Here is a 24,340-nt window from a genome sequence, read left to right as displayed (position 1 = left end):
CTGTTGTGTCTTTGTCTCTGACTTAGACACTGCTTTAACCTGTTTTGAGTTGTTAACAATAGCAACACACACAACAACTAAGTTAGCAAACTCTTTTGAGTACCTCTTTGGTGGTACACCCTTTGTAACTCTCTCAGACCTGCGTATGAGGTTCTGATCCTCTGTGCTCACTGGTTCATCCTCTGGACTTTGTTGAGAACCAGTAGCATTCAGTGGTTCCTCCTTCACCTGTGAAGGTCTATCCATTGTGTGAGATTTTCTCTCAATGACTGTTACAACTGAACTCTCTGAGCTATCAGTGTCATCATCATCAGTACCACTGTAATCTGTGACATCAGAAAAATCACCATCATCATCATCTGAATCGTTTCCTGTGGGAAATGTTTGTTCTACAACCCGCTCTTGTTCAGGAGCACTCTCTAGGAACTTTGTGAGAATCACCTGACCAGATTCAGACAAAATTACTCTGTAGAGACCTTTTTCATAACCCACAAAAATGCCTTTGGCATTCTTTACTCCACCTGGAGCTTCTGTTCTCACATGAGACCTGAAAACCTTGAAATAGGCAACAGAAGGTTTTCTATTGAACAGCTTCTCAAAAGGAGAACATCCCAACTCTGTTGAGACCTTTCTCAGCCACACATGAAGATAGGACGCTAGAGATTCGGCCCAATATTCATGTGGCAAATGTGAACTCAGCAATTGCGCATTCATCCCTTTTTGCAATTCTTTGTTCACCCTAACACAGACCCCCCTGTTCCACGCTTCGGTCGAAACAGCAACTTTGTGGTCTATCCCTTTTCCATCCAGGAACTTCTGAAACTTCTGTAACAGAAAAATTTGCTTCTCATCTGTGAAAAGACAATCAATGTTAGCATCATGCATATTTTTAACCTTGTCACAAAACTCCTGAAACTTTTCTAAAGTTTCTTGCGGTTTCTCCATCATATAAACCCAAGAATAATTAGTGAAACAATCCACACACAAAAGGTAATATTTTGCATTGCCCCTAGATGGTTCTAGAGGACCAATCACATCAGCATACACCCGCTGAAAAGCTCTGTCGACCTTCGGCACCTTCCGGGCGCTCTTGGTCACACCTGCAAGAGAGATTACGTTAGAATCAGAAGAATTACATTTCATGTAATCACTTTGATCAAAAGTCAACAAATACAGTCCATCTTTCTCTCTGGCAGTAAGAAACAGTTCTCCATCTTTGTAGATCTTGCAGCTTTTAGCATCATAGGACAGTTTCAGTCCTTTCTTTGCAATCTGCGACACACTCAGCAGATTAAATCTCAGTTCTGGAACCAGGTAAACATCGCTTATAGTCAAGTTCAGACTCTCAAGATACACAGTTCCAATTCCGGTCGCTTCCAACTCTTGACCGTTGGCCTGTTTCACAGTGAAGCTTTGCTTCTTCAACGTCGAAAACAGTCCTCTGTGCGGGCATAAATGTTTTGTACATCCAATGTCGATTACGAAGGCGTTCCCAACATCTGGCGTGGTTCCTTTCGCCATCATAGCCTTTGCAGGTTTCACCTGGTACTTGGTACGGCTTTTGCCTGACGCCTCAGGCTTCGTAGAGCTCCTATTCGCTCCTTTTGACTGGCGTGGCTTCTTACAGTTTCGCTGTAGATGCCCAGTCTGTCCACAATTGTAGCATCGGACAGCGCTTAATGCTGTAGCATGCTCTCCAGTAGCATCAGCAGTGGGAAGATTTGAACTCTGTTCTTCCCTCCCCCTGTCCTTCACTTCCAGTGCAGCAAGTCTATCGTGTTCGTTCAGGACCACAGCACACACTCTTTCCGCGGTTAGGTCCTGAGCCGGTAGGGAACCAAGCTGACTGGCAACAACCTTGTAGGTGCGATTAAGGCTGTTTATCATCATGAAGCAAAACACTTCCTCCTGAAGATGGAAATTGCGTTCCACCATCTGTTGACGCAGAAACTTCATCTCTGTCAGGTGCGCTTGAACATCTCCATCAGGCGCAAGTCTCAGATTGGTTAACTTCTCAAAATACAGCAACGCTGAAGAACCAGCATCTCTCTGATGCGTTGTACGCAGCGTGTCCCAAACCTCTTTCGCGTTTTCTAAATGCTGGATATGCACCAATTGCGCATCTGAGACACACAGAATTATAGCAGTCCTGGCCCTCACGTTCTGTGATTCCCAACCTCTGGTTGGTGCTGCAGGGATGGGGTTTTCAATTACATCAAAAAGCCTCTGATTCTGCAGCAGGGCCTTCATCTTTACAGACCAAGATGAATAATTGTCATTGGTTAGGGGAGGTGGGTAAGGCAAAGCTCCCCCTTTCTTGGCATCCATCTTGAAGCCAAGCCTCTGGCTCACACTGTCAAGCAAGCTGTAAAATCCAACAGTTGTTTTCTGCCTTCTGGCAGGCAAACTGCAAGTTGTTTACGCTCTTTGCACCTGGCAGCCAAACGCTGGCTGCTATTGAAAGTCCCTTTCCAAGAGCTTGTAAACTTTGTAGCCAAAACACTCCGTGGCTTAATTTCGCTTTCCAGCCTCACAATGCAGCTGCGTAGCCAGTAACTTTCCACTACCGTTACTTAGCAAGAGTGCATTCAGGACTTCTTATCTTAACCACAGGAATTTGTGGAATGCAGGCTTCAGCCTCTGAGCTGCAGGCCTTTCCGTCCGGAGCTTTTGTTTTTCAAAGGCAGAGCTCCCGTGAACCAGGGAATTAATCAACCTGCGTTCACACTTTTAGCCCGAAATGCAGCATACCTTGAACTCCGTTGCTTTGGGAAACACCTCTTCTTTCCACCAGCCGTCTGTTGAGCCTCTGGCTTATCTCAGACACTTGCCTTCTCCCTTGGAGCAGAGGAGGACAAATCCACCAGCCTCTCATGCAGATGTCCGATGAATCGCAACCATCCTCTGCTACCATATGTTAGTATCTTCGCTCACAGTCACAGGTACCTGGCCTCCCCCGAGGCAATTGAGCGAGATACTGTGTTTACCTTCCGTCTGCGACCCCGGCAGGCTAGGTAAACAAACCCGGCGATTCTTCTCATTACACGTGAGATAGAACACACCCTCTGCTTCTCTGCTTCTCTCTCCCTCCCTGCATTCTCCCAGGGAGGAGAAATGAGACAGACAGGAGTCCTTTCTACATGTTTTATTCCTGTCACTCAACAGTACATAGAAATGTGACTGCACCCTTCAGTCTCCATCAGAAGAGTCTCAACTCCTCCCCTGTACTTCCAGCACAGGTCATATGACACTCTGAGCTAACATCCGGTGCTCAGTACAGAGAATAGGCTCCACCTTTTCTCCAACAGTACATCTGCAAACCACAACATCCTGTTTTGCATTCCAGCAATCTGGAGCTGGCTTTTGCCTTGGTGCTTTTTCCCAACATATACTGCTACTACTACTTATTATTATTATATAGCTGTCCATAAATATTATCTGAACAGTTTAAAACAAAAAAATGCTAAAAATACAATCTATAATTTTAGTAAACAAATAAACAAAAGAAGTAAAGGCAGTCAAACCTGCCCCACCCCACCCAAATCTCTAAACCTTCTTTACATAAAACAATTTACCGCCAAGATTTAGAGAACAATTAATAACAGGTCCATTAATAAGGTGAATCATCAAAAGCTTTTTAAAGCACTACACTAAGCATGGAACTATGTCTGAAAAGCAAATTCCCTAACCCTAAATCTGCAACTGATCAAATGATAGGCGATAGGAAGCAGTCATAATGGTCAATTTTTAAATGAAGAGAAATGAAAAGTGGGATGGGGTTGTAGTGGCACTTTTCAGTATCCCTTAATGGCCTTTTATGTGGTGGAAATAATGGAAGGACAGCAACCTGATGCATAATATCCCAGTCATCAGTTAGTTCCTGCTGCTGGAGGTCATGTGGTAAATAATAAGTGTTTCCATGCTAGGACACTGCAGTACTAGGACTTGTGCTGCTGCTGTGAAATGAAAACTCCAATGCTGGTGTTGCTGAAATAGCAACTTCCCTTCCGTTGAACCAATATAATGAGGGCCCATTTTCACTATTCCCTCAGTGTGTGCTGGCTGTGGAAATAAGTAAGCCTATGTTATGTGTCAAGCAAGTAAACACAGGGTGAGCGAGCAGTGCCGGTGTCGCACACTGAATGCAGGTTTGATCAACTTTAGACATTTCACCTCAAAATGTAGACAGTAGGTAGGCACTTGCTGCAACTTAGGCTGAATATAGCATGTAAATTTTGCAGGTCAACCACCTTGCCACAGGCTGGTGCAATTAGAACTCCTCACTGCTTGTTCCTGAGGTGGAAATGATACCTCAAAATATCTGCAAATATATTAACGGGCATCAAGTGTTACAAACATTTTGTCTTATCCTTTTCACTGGTACCCAGTCCTTCTCCAGACCTAATTCGAAGTGCTAGTTTTGACCTTTAAAGCCCTTTGCAGTTTGTGACTTCAGTTATAGTGGGAGGGTTGCAGAGGAATATAGCTCCAAGACCTTTTTTCAGAGCAGTAGCAATGACAAGTGATTTGCCTGAGAACCATGGTAACTGACAGACCCTCTTTGCTCCAGCAAGTGAATGAGTGAATTCAAATTTGGATGTGACCAATTAACATAGAAGAAGTCAGAGGCTGGATGCTTCTTTCCTTTTCTTTTATTGGGCTCCTACTTCAGGCCTGCATTTTAACTGCAACACCTATTTGTGTGTTTTGCATTTCTGACCGAAAGCTTAAGGTTGCATTTCAGCTGGTTGAAGATCTTTTGTTGAAGCTCAGTGGGTTTCTCAAGCTGAACCTATGCAATCAGTAGAAAGGATATTGATTTCAATGATGTTTACTTCAAGCTGGGAAACAATTTTTAGGACTGCAGTCATGCAGATTCTAATAAATTGGATCTTGTATTATGTAATGCTACTCTTTGATGTGTATGTGTTTGAGTATAATAATGGATCAACATATTTGCCTTTAGTTTTGGACTCTTGTTAGGGTATAACTATGGAGGCTGTCATGATGAGTTCCTATACTTCAAAGTTTACCACGACACCACTGTACTTCACTATCAGAAGAATTCCCTGTTCTCACATTGCCTACTGCTCCTTGATATCCTTGTCTGACACTTCCTTCCAAGTACCCCAATGAAATATGGTGAATGATAGAGAAAGGTCCTTTTCAATAGTGGTCCCTGAGTTGTGGAATGCTGCACCCAGAAGGGCCCACATGTTGCTTACTTTAAAACTTATATATCAGGCCAATACCTTCTATGGTCTCAGGCCTTTTTAATCTTTATTATGCTGTGCCTCGCATTGTTTTAGCTTTGTGAAAATTTTCAGCTTTGCACCAGTTTTAAATATTTAGCGCTGACATGTTTTATTCTCCTGTTCTCTGCTAAGTGGGTTGTCCTGATTTTAAACATGTAGTTCTGCTGTTTTAATTAATTATAATTAATTATAAGGTGAATGTGGTGCAACAGAATATTCTATCCCCTCTTTCTGTGCACCCGCTAAATCTGATTCTTCATAGGAACATTTTTACTGCACTGCTGATGTTGATGGGAGGGCCCAGGGTCGGGGCTATGAAAAGTCCTCCTCACATGGCTTACCTTTAACTCCTCAGTGTTGCAGCTGTCCATGCAACTCTGCATGCAGTAGTCCAAGTCCTCTGGTGGCTTTAAGGTTATGAAAAGGAGTGGGTTTTTTGTTTTTTTCTTTCTCCAAGGAATTGATACAAAGCTAATATTAGAGTGATCAGAAAAGATTGCAGCCAGATGAACTAAAACCATATGCTAAATGAACTGAATCAGATGAGCAGGGTGACTTTAACTGATCAGTAGATCAGGGTCATTCAAAGCTTGTAAGTCGAAAGCAGGCTGCAAAGTGCTATATAAAGATAATTGAAACGAAGGGAGCAACTTAACAAAACTGCGAATGAAATTCAATGTGGATAAGTGCAAAGTGAGACACATTGGAGAACTAATCCCATGTAACGATAATGTTGGCTCCAAAAAGACAGTTTCCAAAGCCAACCTGGTGCTGTTGTTGTCTTTTCTATATTTAACAGTCCTGGAATGTCAGCTTTTGAGGCTGAGCTTTTTCAGACACAGCAAATTAGGCCTTAATTCCAATAGAGAAATGCATGCCATTATCTGAACATTAGAGATCATTGTCAATGTGTGCTAAGCACCAAAAATTAAGAGATAGGGAGCCATCCATTATCCCCATGTTGTGTCTCCCTTATCTGTTCCAAATGCCCCCTTTCCTTTGTCACTCTAAAGTGACATATGTCATCAAGGAAAATATGATTTATTGAAGGATGCACATCATTTTTCAGAATGTATGATTGCTCCCATAAAAAATAGTGAGCAAGATGATAGTTCCTTCCATGAGTTGTATAGAACACTATCTGTGAAGGTTAGGTCAGGTTTTATGTCAGCAAAGTATATTGCCAGCCCGTGATAAACAGTTTTTAAACACCAAGACAATCTAATACCCTAATTATAGGTCTTGTCCAGTAAAACAGTTCCTGTCAATTCCGTTATCAGTTTCACACCACAAATGGTCCCTGCTAATGAAGTTCTCTGCTCGTGAATATGAACGGTTAGTGTTTTTCCTCAATATGCCATCTCATAGCTGGCATCTGGAGGCACGTTTTCCTTGTGATAGTGGTTCGATACAGAATGTCTAATATTTGAGATCAGTTTGCCGCAGAGATCATACCAACTCTGAGGAGAGTCTCCACGCTAGCACAGCTCTGAAGTACTAGGAATCTGTGGCAATATTTCCATAAAGCAGATGTGAGGAACTTTTGCCCTCGCCCCCGATATTGTTGGACTACATCTACCATCAATACTGACCCATTGGAAATTGGCAATTCTGGCTGGTCCTGCTGGGAACTGGAGTCAAACAACATTTGGAGGGCAACATTCCTGCCTAGAGCTTTCAGTTATTATGCCTCCTCTATGGAGCCACTGCCATTCAGGAATACTTCTAGAGACATTCACATGGTGGATATTACATAGGATCTAAATTTGAGGGTTCCTGTTCCTTAGATGAAGCAACTGAAACTTTTTTGGGGGGTGGCTAAAAGGAGTTTTCTATGATTAGCAAAACGTTCTCATAATTATTTATTTAACATTTTTAATTATACCTTTCAGAAAACATTTCTCATCATATGGCAAATATATGAGTTAAGCATGCAACGGTGTTTAAACACCACATAATTTTAAACTTGGAAAAACTGCCAAAGACATTATAAAATAGTCCTCACACTTAAAACAATACAACCCTGAACATAGTGTAATAAAAATAAAAATAACTTTACAGGAGTCGCCCTTTTAAAACCATTTTTTTTAAAGCTGGAGAGAATAAATATTGCAGGGATGGGACATGCCTAATCTCTCTTAGAATATCAAAATCTGGAGAGAGGATGCTGCAATAAGAGGGGAAGAGTTCCTCCTCCTGCCCATTTGTACTATGCACTATGCCAAGCTGTAACAAGAGGGTGCTGAAGGTAAGGGAAATAGATTCTTTACGGAAGTAACTATGGCAGGTGGCAGGGGTTGACTGAATATCCTACAGCTGTAAAGACTGACTGATAAAGAACGAGCTCTGTTAAAAAGGAAATGAGGGGAAAGACATGACACCATACAGTTCCTGCCACTGAGGGACTAATTCATGTATGCTCCCTGAAAGGGAACATGATAGTTGAGTGGAAAGGTTCCATTTATTCAAAGGCCAAAGGGGAAAGATTGTTTAAAAAAAAACAAAAAACTTTTAATGGATTTGTGACAAAGGACACCAATGAAACAAAGTGACACCTGTTCTCTTGACCCAATCATTGAGGGAAATGCTCCTCTAATCAGGAATGTTTTCCAGACAGAAATCATAATGCCAGTTGAAAAAAATGGAAGCATCCAAACAGTGTTGATGCTACCAAGGGGGGGGGTAAGTTGGGCTGGTAGGGATGTGGGGAAAATTTGATTAAGTTCAAATTTAAATGCAAACCTACCTAAGGCTTCCCACAGGCATCTGGTTGACCACTGTGAGAACAGGATGATGGAAAAGATGAGCCTCATCCAACAGGCTCTTCTTATGTCCCTGTGTTCACATCTTATGTTCTAATTCACACTTTCTGAAACAATGTGTTAATGGAAACCCAGCTATATTTCGTACTCTTCTGAAGTGTGCAATGCAGTCCTCCAGCCAAGTTATATGTATAACAATGCCTATACTGGGCCAAATTGTGCATAAAAATGCATATACTCATGAAAATAACATAAAAATGCATTATATTATAGGAAATCACTTTGCAAACATTTGTATATTAAGAGATGCTGATGAATTTTCATTAGGACATTTTTTAAAAGTGGAAACTGATGTGAAAATGTTATAAATTGGCTGGAGAAATGAGAAATAGAGAGGAGCCAAAATGGACAGATTTAACCATCCATGGGGACTGGTAAAAGGGAGTAAATAGGGAGTAGGAGCTGGTGATCAGGGATGGAAGAGAGGAAAGACAGTAATGCTAAATAATGAGGAGTTTGGAATTGCAATGGTGCTGTCATGTACATAAGAACTTTTTCTGTTAGAGGATTGGATATGCGTAACACAGGAGTATTCACACTGAGAGACTCTACAAACACAAGGCATTTAGGAAACATGACCACACAGGATAGCTACTCCATGGAAGCCATGACAAGGAGGTATTCAGGTGATCATTACATTTCCCTGTGAAGATCTGAAAGTGGCCATCTGTGACCACCAGCAGTGTCTATTCAAATGCTGAATCCCACAAGGATATAATGCGCAAATCACAGGAGCCCTGTGTCCCTTGCCATAGACAGAGGGAAACAGTAGGGTGACAGGCCCAAGTGGAAACAAAAGCACTCTGGTTTATCCAGACATTCTCTGTCCCCCTCCTGCCTTTTTTCCACCTCCCCTTGTGCCCTCTCAAACCCAGGATAGAAAAATCATCCCACTTTTTGGGAAGGAAAGTGCCAACCTGTCACTGAAAAAGATGTAAGCGGAAGAAACATTTAATACCAAGAAAATATCTCTGGGTGCTCTCACAAAAAGAAAAAGCAATGGGAAGGTGAGGCTGTATATGTGTATGTGGGAGAGAAGACAGTACTCACTGTACTGATAAACTTTAAAATGTGATTTACTCTGTGAAGGCAGCAGCCTCAGACATCAAAGCTTCAGATTCAATGCAGTGTCAAAAAACCATGAAGCTTTAAGACTCAACCAAGCATCGACACCAAGCTGAAGAAGAAGCTTTTACTCTCGACACCGCTGACTGAACGGATTAGGCTTTAAAACACACACATACACACACACACAGAGAGAAAACCCTTCATAACCTTCTCTCTCTAAAAGCTGCTAGTGGGGAAAATAAATGACTGAATTTTGAGTGTTTGCCCAAGTGCCTCCTTATTTATCCACTGACTTCCTCCTAGTTCTCTGCAGATTTGTTAGGAGGCCAGTGTGAATGCGCTAATGAATTAATTATAACCAAGATATCCAGTGCCCCTTGCAAGGAGCAAAGCAAATGGTTTGGAAAGGATGCCCTTCGTTCTGTCCTGAACTTTTAAATGGAGCAGTTATGCTGGAAGGGTGAGGCTTCAGGTTGCAGCCCCATTTATTTATGAGCTGAGTTCCTTTGCAAACAATAGCAGGCAACATTTAGCTAGGGGTTTGAAAGTGTATCTAATATTCAAAACCCACCTTGGAATTCCCTACCCTCGCTCCCCAGCAAGATTTCCCAGTGACTTCGTACAGCATATGACCTTCACATTTCAGCACTAAAGCCATTAGTCAAATGGCAGGTGCTTTCTGAGCGGTCAACCAAAAAGACTGGCATTGACTTTAATGAGCACTTTTTAAAAAACCATCTATTACTTTCAACCAAGATTGTGGTTCTACACAGGGAGTAAAAATGCTAATGCACAAATTAGTAAAATAAGATTAAAACTACCAATTTCTGACCACCTTTACTTTAGAAATCTACAATTTCTTCTGTGGGCAATTTCTGCTGCAATATACAGCAGCGTAAATCAGAAATAATAACATTGATTCTTCTTTTTCTTCTTCATCATCATGCATTGATCTCTCTTCTCAAGCCTGATGCAGAAAGGACAATTTAGCAGAGAAGAAAAACAATGGCATGAAACATCCCTAGTAAAAAAAAACCCTGGTTACCTCTAAAAGGCATCCCTCCTGGCTCTTATTAATGCTGGGATCATTTATGAAGCACTGCATTTTTATTTCTGGAGTCAGGGCAGCCAACCAAGTTTAGTGACATGGAACAAGTTGTCAATAGCTTTACAGACCTGCAGAGGATTTTAATTGGATAGGAGCATTTGGAACTCTGTGTGTGTGTGTGTGTGTGTGTGTGTGTGTGTGTGTACGCTTAAAGAGAGGGGGAGGGCATGAGCTCTTCTTAGGAGCAAAGGATGTGTCCATGCACTTCAATGCAAAAAGAAACTAATTCATTTTGTATCTTTCATGGCAAAAATTCACCAAATCACAAATACTTTGCCTCTAGCACAACAAAGGAAGAAGAGATCTAAAAGTATTCTATGGCAGGCAGTTTCATACTCTGGTATTGCCTTTTTGAAAGATAGATCATTTCAGACATTATCATTAGCTTGGAAACATTTTTTGAAATAAATTTGTCTTTGTTGCTATCCTTTCTTCCTTTATCCCCCTAACGTGCCAAACCTATTTTAACCATCCTAGCTGTTCAAACCCAGTCCAGATTGGAATGTTAATTCCACAATAGATCCAAGCCACAGTGATATGAACTTCACATATCCAGACGCCTCTGTTCCAGTGGTTTTCAATCATTGGCCTGTGTGGATAAGTGCCAAACCACAGACTTTCCCCTGCCAGTCCACAGCAAGGAAGTCTACTGCTATGGGTTGAGACCCCTTCATTTGCTTCTTTCTTTGTCAGCAAACCACCATCTATCCCCATTCGCAAATGCTTAGTTGCTTACTTGATATCCCGCAGGAAGCTGCCTTTGTACAATCAGGCCGTTTGTTTATCTAGCCCACTACTGTCCACACTGGCTAGCAGCAGCTCTCCAGGATTAATTGAATTGGAACACAAAAAAGGGAGGTATGAGGAGGTCAGGGAAACAAGGATATGAATGTAAGATATGGAAAGATTGATTTTTTTAATTTTATTTTTTTCCTTTTTTCTGTAAGTGTACTTACTTTTTTATTCTGTATTTTTCTTGTATTTTTATTTTTGTCTTTTACCTTTGTATTTTTTGTTTTTATGTAATTCCTCTTTTTGAAACTTTAATAAATATTTTATATATATAAAAAAAGCAGCAGCTCTCCAGGTGTAAGACAAGAGATACTCTCAGCCCTTACTGGAGATGCTGGGAGTTGAACCTGGGACCTTCTACATGCAAGACAGATGCTCTTCCACTGTGTTTCTTGTATAAGGCAGAAAGTTGAGCTCAGCTTTTTACAGCTATGTGCATGAAAGCATTCACCACAGACTCCTGCCGACGATTTGTTGGCAGGCTAAGAGCAGGATAAGCAAACTCTCCACAGAAGCCCTCTCAGCTCATTAGACTAGATTACACTACAGCACCACCCGCAGTGTGAATAAAACCTCAGTATACAGCATGCATAAGTATATAGTAGCAATATCCTTGGTCAATTTCATATGTGAAGAATAATGGGTAGGGGAAACAAACACTAATTTTTAACAAAACAAACAAGAAGATTCAAAATGGAAACATTAACCCCGTTAAAAGGTTTAACATGAATGCCCACTGACACTCACATCATTCACCATGTACTCAGAAAGGAGCCTTTTAAATTGTTCTGATACACGTGTTTATGTGTTGCTCATTACCAGTAATGTCACAGGAACAATCTACTAGGTGCCTGTGACATGTAATGGAGACACATACATTGCTTACAGCAGTGATGGTGGTACAGCAAGGAGCTGCTTTTGGCTCTTTCCCTGGAGTGCATGAAGTACGATGAAAATATCCAAGCAGGTTACATCAGAGATTCCATGGTAGGTCAGAGGGGGAAAGTGTTTATGCTAGGAGTAGTTTAAGTTGAGTGCATAACAAGCAGCCATTGTGCACATTCACTATGCCTCATGGAGTATGTACATAATGGCTGGTTATGCACTCAGTTCAAACTACTACTAGCATAAATGCAGGGAACAGTTGAGTAGTGAGCGGGAGGAGCCTGCGGCCACTAGAGTGAAAGGGGAATTTTAATCACTATTGCAAGGAGAGGGATGGGTTGCCCACCTCTGAACTAGTGATATTAACAAAGGGTATGCTACTTGGAGAGTGGGCATATTGTCCAGAGAATGTGTAAAATTCAGCTGAGATAGGCTTATTCCCTCAAACTTGTTGGAAATTATGCATGATGTCTGGAGAGCGTACAAAATGTCAAGTTATGTGCATTCTTCATGGCCTGTGGGAGAGTCTGTTTATTGAGAGTCTGTTTATTGACTGGGAAATGTACACATTTTCCTCATGGACAATGCATGTGTACGTTCTTCATTAGGATGAATGTGCACGGGGGCAGTTGCTCTGCACATTAGCCCCTCAGTTCACATTATCCATATTTTATATCTATATGTATACCTATATGTGTATGCACATGCCATAGGAAATATCAGCTCTACAATACTGCCATCAATTATCCAGCTGTGTTTCCTTTGACTTCACAAAATGCCAAATCATCTCCTACATATTGGGTAATATGTTATCGTCTATTTTTTAAATAAAGTGTCCTGGACATGCAACAGCGGAGTTAAAATTGCATGCAACTGATCAGTGTTCATGGTTAAATGTAATCCAATGAGACATTTCTCCTCTGATTAATTTCAAGTGCATTGTCAAAGATGGTGCAGACAACATCAAATTTGCAGCATGAGGCGGCCCTGATGTCTCTCAACTTCCCTACGATCTGTTATGATTAGTGGGTAACAATCATCGCCCCCCCCCCACAGTTTTCAAGAGGGAGACGGATCAAATACCAAAATACAGAGGGATTCTTCATGCTTCGCAACAGAGGACAGTCTTTTGTGTATTTGTCAGATTAACATATTCTCGGATGGCATTTCCCAGAGGGAAATATCTGTCTCAAGCTGTTTCTTTCAGGCTTTTGCACACTGTCTGAATGGATCGTTATGAAATTGCATCACTAATGCTTACAGCAGAGAAGCTGCTTGGTGCACAACCACAGCGAAATCATTCACATCCTAGCCACCCATGTGTACTTAACTAGTGTTCACACAGCCACACAACTTCCTCCTCAGTCACGAAGGGAGACCCACCACAGCCCACTAATAAAAGCAGCAGAGAGCTTTTAAATTTTTTGTAAGTCAAAGTCAATGAGAAAACACCAGAGGCATTAACGTTACCAGCCATATGTGACAGAAAGCTCCCTATCCACAGCAGCTATTTATCTTGTCCAAGCATTTTACAAACTCCTATACCTCAGTATTTTTGTTCTCAGACAGAACCAGAATGTTGAATCAAATGGTGAGAAGAGTATAGCCCTGCTTGAGTATTCCTCCCCTGAACTGTATGAGCGGCAGGGCAGAGAGGTGCACCCAGTGACCCCAACCCAGCTCTTGCTGCCATGCTGGCCCCATCCCCTACCATCTATGCATATGACAGAGTACCTTTCCCAGCCACAGGGCTGAATTCACTTACTGGTAATCTCCTGGGAACTGTGTGTCAGTGATGGGCAGGATCAGAGGGGAAAGTGGGTAAGACCAGAGGCAAAAAGTAAGTGAAGCAATGCATTTGTCTCTTACCCTTGAACAGTAGGCCACATTTCAGTCAGGCTTTGGCCGGGGAGGGCAGGATGTAAACATTATTATTATTATTATTATTATTATTATTATTATTATTATTATTATTATTGTTATTATTAAATGTCAAAGGCATCTACACTCCACCATCCACCATCTACACAAGTAGGAAACCTTATCACAGTTCAAGGACACATTCCAGACAGAAGCACTCGAGTGCACAGAGCAAGATGTTGATGTTGGCTATTTGCAGTATGGTAGCGCTGCAGAGAGCTTGCTGGGGAGACCATGCATTAAAAAGGGACTCAAAAAGTACTTAAAGAAGGTTTTAATAAGAAAAACAAAAACTCCATATACACTAAATACATCAACAACCATGACCCAACCACCAACCCAACCCCCAGGGTAATGGGAGAGCTAGGTGCTGCTCCTTATATACTACACCCAATTGCTGACACAACTTAATCAATACAACTCAGCAGCACCTGCTATGTTTCACAGCTGCAAAGCTGGGTCTCGTTATCTTGCTCTGGCCCTTGCTCTGGCCCCTTAAAGACATACACATCGGGTGGAACAATGACAAACCTTTACATTTAAAGAAACCATTCAACAGTTGAGGGTTGGAGCTTGGGGACAGGCATGGGCATGGGCAGAGGAGAGCCCTATGGGTCAGGTAGAGAGACCCAGAGGACCACACTTGGCTCCTGGGTCTGTGGTTCTGCACATAGGTTTATGCATTGGAGGGCATATCTGTAGAAAGAAGCCTGCTCTATACTAGTGATATAAGAAGGCAGCTATCACTGTTACAACCTGCAATCAGTGCTATTTTTGTTCTACGACAGTTTGGTTTCTCACAAATACTGCATTATTCCTCTTGCTGTCTGCTCTTTAACATAATTTACGTAATTTACACAAGTTATATAACTAGTTTATTAACCTGCGTACCTTGCACACATTTCAATATAACGGAATGTCAAAACAATGTTTAACATACAGGTCCTGCTTTCTGCCCGCTCATTAAATGAAAACTCACTTATCCAAATGTAAAGAATTATGTCCAAACCTCACTATGCACTCAGCAGATTCAGATAGTCAAACAGCTGGAATTTACCCACTTTCTTTTTTCCCTTGTCTCTCTTTTGCTGGTTGGCTACAGCCATTTCAGGAAGAAATAATAATAATAATAATAATAATAATAATAATAATAATACATAAACCCCATCCATCTGACTGGGTTGCCCCAGTCATTGAAAAAGGGGGTGTGAAAAATCATTAAAATCCCAGATTAGAAATGTTCCCAGAGGAATCAGTGGAACTTGTGGACTTGTTATGAAGTTGACATAATTAATAATGGAATTTCTGTTGCTCCCCACCTGTGCCTTAGATTTCTACACCATTCATCATCAACTTCATTCTTCCAAAACACTTGACCAAGACCACAAAGAAATAAGCTAAATTATGTAATCAGAGCAATATAACTACAGTGGTACCTTGGGTTAAGAACTTAATTCATTCTGGAGGTCTTTTCTTAACCTGAAACTGTTCTTAACCTGAAGCACCACTTTAGCTAATGGGACCTCCTGCTGCCGCTGCGCTGCCACCACACAATTTCTGTTCTCATCCTGAAGCAAAGTTCTTAACCCGAGGTAATATTTCTGGGTTAGCGGAGTCTGTAACCTGAAGCGTATGTAACCTGAAGCGTATGTAACCCGAGGTACCACTGTAATTGACATGATTTTCTTCATTTATGCACAGAGCTGTAGAGTTCACATGGCCCTACCGATGGCTTTGGAAAGCTGAGCAAAGTAAAAGGAATGTATTTTTCTCACACTCCCCCAAAATGTGTCGGGAAATTAACATGTGACATCTCCTGAATGCATCTCTAAGCTGACATTATCACGTGTGCTATTATTGGGCCAGATGGAAGTAACTGGGCGCCATTTACAAACTCAAAAGCCAGAGAGGTCCTAATTTATATTGTTTACCAGGTCCAGCTGCTCAAAGCAAATGCTTCTCTTCTACTCCCACTCCCCCTTCTTTCTCCCCTAAGGTAAGTTTGGGCTTAACATCCCCATCAATCAGAGACAATTCTTTTGTGCCAAGATGTTGATGTACAAAGTTACACTTCCCTTTGGAAAGCAACATGGCTCTTTTATTAAACTCATCTGTTTCAGTTGCTAAGGCTGAGAGTTCCTAAGTTGTCAGAAGTTGCTTCAATGCCTGATGGGAATGTGAAGGGGGTGGTAGTTGTGCCTACAATTTCTGTGAAGACATGTGTCCAGGAAGAACACTTGTCATGACTGATGTGCCAGCCTTCTGAGAGCAGTGATTAAAAATGAATATTATGAGATCTTAGGTCAAACTAATTTGCACTTTCTCCATCCTGCAGACATCAGCCAGGGTGAGTTTATAATGCAGAAGTGGTTGTTGTTCAGATCCAGACTGTGTTCTGGGCAGTCTGTCTCTTGTTAGATACACTACCCAACAGCAGTACAGGCAAGGGCAAGATTCTGACGAGCACACCCATGTGTTGGAGTTGTCACTTGTACAGACAATTAGATTTATTAACCAGCTGTACGAGTGAAAGTATTCAAACACATAACTGTCTGTCTTTTTCTGAGACAAATGCTTAAAACATGTATATGGACAGGTTTATTTGATTGCTGTGCCGCCAGAGCACAATTTCTGTTCTCATCTTGAAGCAAAGTTCTTAACCCGAGGTACTATTTCTGGGTTAGCGGAGTCTGTAACCTGAAGCGTATGTAACCCGAGGTACCACTGTATTGAGTCTGATGGACCAGTGGCCTGACTTTGGTATACTGCAGTTCTGACAATCATTGGAATAAATAAACATAAAAGTGAAAGTGGTGTATTTTAAATAGTATAAATGGACTGTATTTTGGGTAGGTCTCGAAGTCCACCTTTTAAATCAGCTTCATTTGATAATAATAGTTCTGACACTGGTCATTCTTTTTTTCTTTTAGTACAACTTTTCTAAGGTGAGAGCCTCGTTCCAGACTAGAGGCTTATGACCATGACCCAGAAAAGACAAAACATTGGTTGTATCCAACCAGAGCTGAAGCATGTAACACCAAAGCAGTTTTGTCAACGGGGTGGGGTGGGGTGGGGTGGGGTGGGGTGGGGGAGAGCCTTGGCTATAGCTACTGTTCATCTGGTGGTGTTTTACACTCTCTCTCTCTCTCTCTCTCTCTCTCTCTCTCTCTCACACACACACACACACACACACACACCCCTTGCCTACATTTATTCATTATTTTGTACAGCTCCTTCACAATTTGCATTACATTTTGCCTAATTATGCTATGGTTGAAAACCTGCCACTGGTTTTAGTTAACTAATTAAGGATTTACAGTTATATGAACTCAGTATGCATGCTAGCCAAGCTGCTGCCTATTTATTGCAGCACATACAGAGATACGTTTTAGATGAATTCCTTTTCAAGTTCCTTTACACATCTGTGATAAAAGGCTTTGGCTGTGAGCCTAATCCATTCAGTCACTGGAAGTTTCGCCTTTGATTTCAATGGGATATAGATTGAATATTCCATTGCACAGAACATCCCATCATGTTGTCCCAAGGGAATGTACAAGTCAAGCAAAGGTGCAGAAATGCCATATGTTTCTATTGCCATTTGCATTTCCTTTGGCACACTAGATTGAGAACTAGTTTTAGCACAGGTTAAATACAGAGACACACACATAGCTAATTCTTTTTCTGGACCTCTCTGCCTTTGTGATCCAACCCTTTTCACACTTACAGGTTGTTGGTAATGGAGTCTCATCCCTTCCATATGCTATATGGATTCTATCACTTTTCCCATTTCTGTAAAGGACAGGTGTCTACCCTGCCTGACAGGTCTGAAAAATGAATGATTTTCATTGCGCCATGATAGATACACTCCCTAGACAAATCTGATCATGATCTACAGACAACTTCTTTAGAAGATTGACTCAAAGCTTGAAAAATGGTGTGCATATCCCCTTGAGAAGTACAGCTTCTCTCTGAAATAGGAAATAAATTATCAGTGCTCCGTGGCTATTCCATCATTTTATCCTCTGATGGAAAAGAAAAGCTATTTGCCTGTTTATCACAATGATCATCGAAACGAGGAAACCTTCCTGAGTTAGAATTGGAAGCATGAAGATCATCTGGTGTTTTTTTTATTAAAAAAAACCCTCTTTCGGGGTTTATCTCAAGTACCTTGTTATTAGGACTTTTTTTTTGTAATGTTCCAGAAATCCTCTGATAACATCTTGGTAGGACTTTGATCTTGCCTCCCTAAAATCTATTTAGATCTGCTTGTAAAGTTCATTCATTTTGTATTAAATGCTTGATGGCAGAATCTTGTGGCCATTGTGTAATGCCATGGAGCTGATCTAGGTTGTATTTTTCACTGTGTATTGGTAATTTTGAACCGGTGTTATGAACACCCAGATATACAAATGATGAGTCACCTATCTCTTGGAAGAGAAGGATGGTGGAGGAGTGGCTCAAACCGGGAGCTGGTGAGTTGTGTCAAAGTATCTTACCACAGGTTCATTGAGATATTTTTTGGGCTATGGAGATCAGATCTGGAGCTGCGTCCCCAGCCCTTAGCCCTTCCAGCTCACTTATTCATACAGCCACCTGTTTTGTCAAACACATTACTTGTTCCATCACAAAGCATTTCTTGAGGAATATAGAAAAGTACAAAATGTTTAATTCTTGTAAACTACTCTAATGAAAGAATTGTTCTGCTTTGAAACACTCCAGAGGTGGTCTTTAGCAGCATAAGCTGCTTGAAAGCGCAATTGCAAACTGCCCTGTGCTGCACTTTGAGGTCCCATTAGTTGGGATTTCAAAGCACAATATCATCTGATGTCACAATGATGTCAGGTGATTGACAGGTGGGCAGTTCATCCATCTGTCTAACTATCAGGGGTGAGGAGATCACCCCTATCAGGGGTGAGGAGATAAGGTACTAGCCAACTGGGTCAGAAAAAGTTTCCAACCCCTTATCTGCAGCCAAGCCCCTCTACCCCTCTATAAATTACTTCTTGAGTCTCTCAGGTTAAGGCATCCTGTGCACACCTACCTGGGAGTTAGCCTGTAGAACTCAGGGGTGGGGCTAATTTTGAGTGGACATGTATAGGATTATATTGAAAGAGTCCAAGCCAATTTTTTAACTACTTGGTCCTGAAAGAAGTATACTTTCCTTTACAGAGATGTAAAGTTCTTTCTTCTTACGGTACGGTAATTCCTTCTCAGCTATACCCTGTTATTGTCCATGATAAAAAGGATTCTTCCATCTAGTGGGGGAAATCCCCCCACCATCTTCTAAAAAGTTCAATTAATTTCTTATCTTTATTAAACTGGTCCTAGTTTAATTCTTATGGCTTTCTACAAAACGGAGCACAGTTGACAGACTGTATAGCATTTTTAAATACTTTAATTGTTTCTCTGCCACTTGGAACAGAGATAACATATTTCTCTTCAGCTTTAAGATTCTCCTGCAGCCATAAACCTTGAATATAAATATGATACATGGAAACTGGGGCCTGTTCTTGCACCTGCACAAAAGTGGATAAGATGACGCTGTCTTTTTGTGTCCGTCAGATTCTGTATGTATGTTCATTTGAAAAATGACTGGGAAAGAGCATGAAGCAATTACAGTAAGGGATTTAAGCACAAAGCCTGGCATTGCTGATTGCAGGCAGACTTCTAATCCAATTGAATCAGTGGCTGTTGCCCTCAAGTACTTAATATCAGCCTTCATGATGTCTGAAGCCTGCCTTCCTTTTCTGTTTTTCTTTTTGCTGTTATTCATCAGCATGTAAGTTAAGAAGGTAAAGGACCCCTGGACTGACCTTGGGGTTAGGCGCTCATCTCACTTAAGGCTAAAGGAGCCAATGTTTGTCCTCAGGCAGCTTTCTGGGTCATGTGACCAGCATGATTAAACTGCTTCTGGTGCACGGAACACCATGACAAGTGCCAGAGCGCACGGATATGCTGTTTACCTTTCCACCTGCTTTCAAACTGCTAGGTTGGCAGAAGCTGGGACAGAGCAACAGAAGCTCATCCCATCACACAGATTTGAACCACCAACTTTCTTTCTTTCTTTCTTTCTTTCTTTCTTTCTTTCTTTCTTTCTTTCTTTCTTTCTGTATGCGTGTGTGTTTATTTATTTGCATAGTTCTTTTTGTCTGTATAATTCTAAGCACCATATCATGGGTTCCCTGGTGGTCTCCCATCTGGCCACCTCAGCACACCTACCAAGTGTCCCAAGTTTCAAGGGACAGTGCCAGATTTACAGAAGCCATCCCAGTTTCTGATTTGACCCCGGAATGACCTGCTTTTCCTTAGGACATTCCCCTTTTCATTGGGAAGGGGTTTTTTGGGGGTAATGTTTAATGATGTTTTTGTTTAAGTTGGAAACCGCCCAAAATCATCATCATCATCATAATGGAATAGGAAATTCCTATTTTCATGGGAGAAATGTTGGAGGGTATTAGACAGGTATAGGGCATAGCTAGTGCTCAGTAGATGAAAGAACAACTGCAGCTGGAATCCAAAGGAATAGGAAAAATTTCGCATATTTATAAAAAGTGGAACATGGAAGAAAACCCGTATGAGAAGACTTAGTAGCATCACTTAAGAGGAGCAGTGCTTGTGGCTTCTCATTTTCTCAGGGCCCAGGGTTGCTGGGTTGTCGGGTTCAATGTGACACCTCCTTCTGCTGGCTCATTGGTTACCAGAGTGCTAAAAGGCCTAGTGATCTCCTAAAGTGGGATCATTTCGTCTGTATGAAAGAAAGGAGATAGACATGTAAGTAGGATTTCTCTCAGCATATGAATTCTGCGATGATAGAGAATTCATATTGAGCATAGAGGAGTTAAGGAATACTAACTGTGAGCCCCATTTCTCTTTCTTTTCTAGGCTTTCCAGACTGAGAAAAGTCTTTTCCCATCTGGGGAGAAAAACTAAGATTTCTCCTCTCCCAGAGACCTCCCCATCGCCCACAACCTCCCCCTCCGCACCCCTCTTTGAGAGGGCACAAAAGGTAAGCCCCTTCAGCATATAGATGTTGCTTTCAGAATAATATTGTCCCTAAGGATTCTTAGGAAAGGTCTCTCTGTAACTGTCTGAGGCCTATTTGAAGGTTCAGAAAATAAACATATCCCATGTGGTTCTTTGTTTCCCTGTAAACTCTGCAGACCTCCTGCCATCCTGATCTGGAGGAAGATGGCAGGAGGGAGAAACACCAAGGAAAACATGAAGGTGATGTTGATTTCCAAGGATATGTTCAGGGTAAATAGGAAAGTCCCTATAAAACAGTTATACTTGCTAGCCTTCTCTTCTTTTCCATTCAGTTGATATAATAGTTGAAGACCTGGGGGGAGAGCAGGGGCCTTGAAGTTGTCCATCATCTGTGCAGCAGACTGAGAAGACAAACAGGTCACCTAGTCAAAGTCATCCCTGCTAAGATGAGAAGCATCTCTGCTATCTCTTCCAATAAAAAATTCAGAAACAATCAACCAGAATGGCAGTAGGGATGATAATTTAGGTAAACCCAAAAAGTTGGGTTTAGACCACAGTGCCACCTGCTCCCTTGCAGCAGCATGCTCATCAGCATGTATTGGTAACATAACGGAACATCTACATTAATTAATTAATTAATTAACTGCCCTATACCCAGGGGTCTACACTACAAATATAACCCTCCTTTGAGAGCTTGTTTATAGATTCACTGGTGTGACTTCCCCAGTGAATCTATAAAACAGATACTTGGGAAAGATGCTAAGAACTCATTTCATCACTGGCCCATGTGAGTTTTGTTTTGTTTTGCACCAATGATTCCAATATACTTGCCCAATGAAAACTCTTCTGCTGTGCACCTGCTCTCTGCTCATAGTGCATTGTCACCTGGATGGCACAGAAAGCTCTGTGGAGGACTGGTGGGTGGGTGCTTCACCGTTATGCATTTCCTCCAGTGCTACTGATTTACAGCTTTTGTGTTAACTGTACAAAGCAAATCCATTCCTAGTAATTCCACCAGTTTGAATAACCAGGTAACCAGGACACACATGCAGGGCATTATGTAAGCCCCAAGACTCCATCTCTGTTTAAGTTCAGTGGGATGCTTTGCTAGCTCAGTGAATGTTGTGTTTTTCTACAAGTGTTACAATTTTATGATGTGACTCTAAGAAATCTGTTTATGCTGATACACTCATAGGGCTTATATAATTGGTTGCATGCATATCAAATCCTAATGGAAACTATTGCCATCACTTCCCAATTTGGGTAATTAGAAATAATAGAATGGAGGGACTTGTTTTTCTGTGGCCTGTATATGACCTTTGAAAGCCATCTCCACCGTATGATGTGATTACAAACAACATGAATCTCTTTCTGCTTCACCTTATTAGCATTTATTAATACCTGTGGCTTCTTTCCCTTCAGTTTATTATCTTAAAACTGCAGCTATTGATATGGGGTGGAGAACACTGATTTAGCACCTATGGTGTAAAGCTTATCTTGATCTTAACATTTAATCTCCACTCTTAATTTGCCAAGTTTTCTTTCTCACCATTGCTTTTTAGATCTTGCCTTTCACCATACACAGGCCTATAACTATAGGGAGCCAATTCTTGGAAAAGTTGGCAGCTATTCAAAGTGGAACAGAGTAAAGACACCACATTGGATGATGACATGTTGGATGATGGATTCTGGTGCAATCTAAAGGATGCAACAGCTGTCCCAAACTTCTCCTGTGTGTGCGTGTTCAGCTGAGAAGTGTCACCAGCTGTGGTGTCTTTGGGGGCAGGGGAAAAGATGGTCTACAAGCTGGTGCTATATTAGAGAACTGGCCCAGGATGCATGGCCACATGAAGTATTGATGTCAGAGAATGAATCTCTCTCTCTCTCTCTCTCTCTCTCTCTCTGTGTGTGTGTGTGTGTGTGTGTGTGTAGAAAAGCATCAACTCCCAATCTACTTGGGTAGCTTAAAGCTAAAGCTAGCTCTCTTTCTCAGAATTAGAATGGCTGCTAGTTTCTTACCAGATTTCATTATCTATAACAATAACAATAAATAACAGAAATGAAGCAGAAGAATTGTCATTAAATTTTGCACTAAATCTCATAGTTCAGAAAAACAGATATCCTTGAGGATATAAAAGTATCACGGAGAAAGGAGGCTTCTAATAATGTAATTATGTCCTCGTTGCTATGGTCTTCGGCCTCTGCAGATTTATTAAAAATCCAGTCTTCTGTTTTCAGTCAGATAAGGAGGAGGGTAGCTGAAGAAAAAGGGGAGCAAGTAATGGGAAGAAGTGGAATGGGAGGTAAATTTCTGTGTGTCAACTGAGCAACAGGTCAGAGTAGCACAGCCTTTGCCAAGCTGGTGCTCTCCAGATGTTTTGAACTCCAACTTCCATCAGCCCCAGCCTGCATGGCCATTGTGGTCAGGGATGATGGGATTCGTAGTCTAAAAATACCTGGAGAGCACCAGATTAAGGAGAGCTGGAGTAGCAAGCAAAAGATAAGGAAGATGACAACAACTGTTTGTACAAAGGGAAGGAAAAATGGGGGATAAGTTGTTATTAAGTTCTTCTTTCTGCTGCTAATAAATAATCAAAGGAGAATGATTCACAGCAACTGAGAGGATGCATGTAGAGTTTTTAATTGTCTTCTGCATCATTGCGACAAACCATCTAAGTCCAAAACTTTCTCCAGAATACAGCCATATTCCCCTGTGAACACATAAGCATAACCATCTCTTGTTTGATCTGTTATTTAGAAACTGATATAGACTCATCTTCCTTTATCGTTAATGACATACCAAAATCCATAATAATTATACTTAATCTTTTAATACATAACTAGTTATTTCTCATTTTATAGCCCTTTTGTTATTTTTAGTATGTTTCTAGGTATTACATGTAATTGTGCCTTTTCCACATTATGGGGCATTTTGTTTTGTGCAATTGTTGTGTAAAACAACTGCACTGTTAAACAAATTTAAAGTTAAAATACTGCTTCTGAAACAGGGATGTTCCATTCTTAGTTATTGTTACAGAGTTTGGGGGTACAAGGTCACCCATAACTGCTAGAGTCAGTGAATGTTAGAAATTAATAAATGGTAGAATTTATATAATATTTGTAGTGTTGAAGGAAAGATGCCAGACATTAAATTAAAAATGCAGGCTAAACCAGGAAATCGCTTGGGGAGAAGGGCCACGAAGGTGTAATTACAAGACAATGGACAGTCATTGACTCTCTTGTTTGAGCTCTGAGTAATTAACATAGTTGGGAGGTTACAGGAGGCAGAGGCAGATATAGGATAGCATGACTAGTTCTCCCACACAGGGCACAGGAGCCAAGGGTGTGCTGTCCTGCCTGCTTCCCAAAGCCTAGTAAGTGCTTGCCCAGCTTTGGGAAGGAGTCAGGAGGGCTCTGGGATCCTGCCAGAGCCTCATACCAAAGCCTAGCACCTCCCTTACCCGACTTTGAGCTGGGGGGAAGTCATCAAATTTTGGCCTCACACA

General features: G+C 41.4%; 1 long non-coding RNA gene across 5 annotated transcripts in view; it reads left to right on the top strand.

Annotated features, from left to right (window-relative positions):
• LOC308586442 overlaps nucleotides 1-24,340 on the top strand; it is a 114,962-nt gene that overhangs the window by 4,843 nt on the left and 85,779 nt on the right. For 4 of the 5 annotated variants that reach the window (XR_014007860.1, XR_014007861.1, XR_014007862.1 and 1 more), the window contains exons 2-3: nucleotides 7,357-7,503; nucleotides 20,733-20,856. This is a non-coding gene — a long non-coding RNA (uncharacterized lncRNA). Of the gene's footprint in view, nucleotides 1-7,356; nucleotides 7,504-16,780; nucleotides 16,878-20,732; nucleotides 20,857-24,340 lie in introns of all 5 variants that reach the window. The other variant, XR_014007864.1, reaches the window with a different exon arrangement.

The sequence above is a fragment of the Podarcis bocagei genome (assembly GCF_964188305.1).
Source record: "Podarcis bocagei genome assembly, chromosome: 4".
In the NCBI taxonomy this organism is placed as follows: domain Eukaryota; kingdom Metazoa; phylum Chordata; class Lepidosauria; order Squamata; family Lacertidae; genus Podarcis; species Podarcis bocagei.
Note: the sequence above shows the minus strand (reverse complement) of the source record. Positions and strands in the feature narration are given on the sequence as shown.